Source organism: Macadamia integrifolia, unplaced genomic scaffold (genome assembly GCF_013358625.1).
Source record: "Macadamia integrifolia cultivar HAES 741 unplaced genomic scaffold, SCU_Mint_v3 scaffold1479, whole genome shotgun sequence".
Taxonomy (NCBI): domain Eukaryota; kingdom Viridiplantae; phylum Streptophyta; class Magnoliopsida; order Proteales; family Proteaceae; genus Macadamia; species Macadamia integrifolia.
Window position 1 is genome coordinate 32,131 of NW_024868221.1, and position 3,693 is coordinate 35,823.

At 35.9% G+C, this 3,693-nt stretch overlaps 1 long non-coding RNA gene across 1 annotated transcript in view; it reads left to right on the forward strand.

Annotated features, from left to right (window-relative positions):
* The first annotated feature begins 575 nt into the window (after nt 1–575).
* LOC122063852 overlaps nt 576–3,693 on the forward strand; it is a 16,080-nt gene continuing 12,962 nt past the window's right edge. The window contains exon 1 of the long non-coding RNA XR_006135493.1: nt 576–587. This is a non-coding gene — a long non-coding RNA (uncharacterized LOC122063852). The remainder of the gene's footprint in view (nt 588–3,693) is intronic.

Sequence of the window (3,693 nt, forward strand, 5' to 3'; positions counted from 1 at the left end):
TTTTTTATTATTTTTTTATTTATTTCTAAAATTTAGAGTAATTGTTTTTCTCTTCTTCCATCTTTGATTCACAACTAAGAGTGTTTGAGGTTTATAAACATTTCGGATTGCAAAGAACCCTAAGTATGATCTTGTTGACATTTCAGGTTATAATTTTTTTCTCTTCTTCCATCTTTGATTCACAATTAAGAGTGTTTGAGGTTTATAAACATTTCGTATTGCAAAGAACCCTGAGTATGATCTTGTTGACATTTCAGATTATAATTAGATTAAAAATGATCCCATTTCAAAAAATATTAATCAGAATCACTAACCCATTAATGGCTTTGAACTTCAAGATTAGTTATTAAAACATAAATGCTTCATGTGGGAAATTTGAATCATTAACTTATTAAGAAGAATTACAGGGTATCGGCACTGAATTGATTACGTACAAGATGTACATAATATAAAAAAATTTCCCCTCTTCTTCTTTTGGATGGGTGGGGTTAGTGGATAGGGATGGCAGGAGTTGGTGAACTAAATTTCCATATAGATGATACAGTTGATAATGGGAGCATCAGAGAAATCCTCGATCCAGACTTCAGGTGACAAAGCTAAACTAAGTACCAATGGCAGTACTTGATCCAATCCCTAACCCATGAACAAAGAAGTGACAACTCTTGAGAAAATTTTATAAGAACTATGAGAAGCATCATGCTTGCCGTGTTTTCAGTAAGATTCACGACAATGATGAACGCTTCAACCATCTGATCTAAATGGTCTACCTCCCCATTGTTTTTCTTATATCCAGCCTTCATTCTCTCTTTTTCCAGAGCTACACTCTCTGCTAGCAACTCTTGATTTGATGTCAAACTGAGTAACTCAACAATTTTTAGAAGGATCTCAGCATGGGGGATGTGATTATCTTTTTGATCATTTATGGCTTCTTCTACAAGTTCCGATATGCTCTCCTGCTCATTATCTTGAAGCTCCTGAATACAATACTGAAGAATATTTGCATAGAGAATCAGTTTATTTGGGTGGTTTTTGGGTGGTTTTTTTTGTTGTTGCAAAAGATGCAACTATTAGTAGCGATTATTTCGCACAGAAAAGGAGAGGTATGGCCAATTGGCGTTAAAATGATTTTTTGCCATTCCTTCTTGATACAAAGAATCAAATGGAAGGAATTCAAGATCATTTGATCAACCAAAGAGTTCAAAGATCGGATTTTTATCAAAGTCAAGGGTTTGGGAATATGAAGGCCATTCATTGTAAAGAAGTTGATTGGAGAATCAACTAACTCAGAAATCCCTTTAAAGAAAAAAAAAAAAAAAAAAAGAAAAAAATTGGGGTAATGCAGTGAGGGGGTTGTCTTTCTAAAGCGTATTCCCAATTTCATGCATTGCTTGGGTAGTTAACGAAGACGAACAGGATTGAAATATCACAAACTTGCCAAACTACAGTGTGTTTAAAAGTGGAGAAGAAAAGCCTGAGGATTAAAGAGAACGAAGCCCACCAGAACTTCAGATAAAAAGTCTTTCCAGAAGCACTATTCAGTCACCATAATCCTTCGTATAAAACTACCAATTCAGAGCTGTTGGAATCACAATTCAAACTGAGCTCAAAATGCACCAAGAGTGGGTGGACTCATCCCACAAAGATCCATGTACTTGGAAACAGCATACTGCCTCATTGTTTCATGGCTAAGCAAACAATGAGTGAACTGAAAAATGATTACAGATGCCGCTGATTCGTAATTAAGCCAGCAGTTAAGATAGAAGAAAAAGTTGAAATCGCAAAATATAAAATGTGAATTATCTGCTAAATGGTCTCCAATGAATTTAACAACCATCCCAATACAAACTAGATGAGAAACAAACTAATCCAAATCTCAGATCAAAAAATTGAAAGAAGATATGTACAAGTTTCCATATTGGAGATAGTCAGGTTAATGAAGAGAAAGTACTGAAGGAAGCAAAACAAAGAATGGACTGTTTCCTGCTGATAATCACAGACTTGGGTGCTAGAGATAAATCCACTACTTTGCACCACATGGTTGGCTGGGGTACAGTTTTTAACACCCATATGATCTCACATCTCCTTGCACAATGATCAACATAGGTCTAGTTAGTTGGAATAACTGTTAAATCGATCCCTTTTCCGCTGGTGTTGCTGAAATCAACCCCTTCTCATCTGATGAGATGATGTCTTCATCCTCTGTTCCTTCATGTTTGCAAACAAAGAGTCTAATGTCTGAGGCCTCGGTTTAGGAACAACCTTGGCCTGCTGCTGCACACCACATAAATAACCAGTATTTGCTTCATATTTTTACCTTCCAATTTCATCACTTCATTGACACCAAAGAAGAGAGAGCCGTAGGTTTTGGTTTAAGAACCTAACCTTACAACTCAATGAAAACACAATAGAAAGCCGGAGAGAGAGATAGAGAGAGAGAGAGGTTCTGGTTTTAAAAACCTAACCCTACAACTCCATGAAATCGAAATAAACTCCATGAAATCAAAATAGAGAGCTTCTGGTTTTAAAAACCTAACCCTACAACTCCATGAAAGAGCTTCTGGTTTTAAAACCTAACCCTACAACTCCATGAAATCGAAATAGAGAGCTTTTGATTTTAAAAACCTAAACCTACAACTCCCTGAAATCAAGAGAGAGAGAGAGAGAGAGAGAGAGAGATGGGGGGCTTACCAGTCGCCAATGGTGGACTCTAGGTGAGAGTGTCGTGGTTTGAGAGGTCGTAGGTCGCTGGTCGTAGGTCACAGGATGCAGTTTGATAGGTCGCGGGGTGAGTATGTCGCCGTTTGAGAGGTCGCGGGTTGAGATGTTGGCTTTCGTAGAGAACGTCTTTCCGCTTTCTCCTTTTATACTAGGTGGTAAAAAAGTTGCTCAAATTTGAGTTTAAGGGCTCGTTTGGTATCGTTTCTGTTCCAGAAACGCCCTTTTGTGTCAAAAACGAAAATTTCAGTTTCTGTGTCAAAACGCAGTTTTTAAACGAAAAAATGGTGTTTCAAAATTTCAGATTTTTATTGGGAATATATATATATATATATATATATTTTTTGTAAAATGGAACTAAACTGGGAAGACGGAACTCCATTTTGGAGATGGAGTTCCGTCCAATTTCGTTTTTTCAGTTTTTTTTTTCACTTTTTGTTCCAAAAAAACAGAAACGGACCATAAGTGCACTTAGGCTCCGTTTGGTATCGTTCTAAAAAAACGTTTCGTTCCATTTTACAAAAAAAAATAAAAAATTTCTCGATAAAAATCTGAAATTTAGAAACAGCATTTTTTCGTTTAAAAACTGTGTTTTGACACAGAAACTGAAATTTTCATTTTTGACACGAAACGGCGATACCAAACGGGCTCTTAGGCTCCGTTTGGTATCGTTCTAAAAAAACGTTTCTGGAGTTTTTTCGTTCTATTGGAACAAAAAAAGGAATCTTCTATTTGGTGCACTTATGGTCCATTTCTGTTTTTTTGGAACAAAAAGTGAAAAAAAAAACTGAAAAAACGAGATTGGACGGAACTCCATTTAGTCTTCCCAGTTTCGTTCCATTTTACAAAAAAAAAAAAAAAAAAAAATTCCGATAAAAATCTGAAATTTTGAAACACCATTTTTTCGTTTAAAAACTGCGTTTTGACACAGAAACTGAAATTTTCGTTTTTAACACGAAACGGCATTTTTGGAACAGA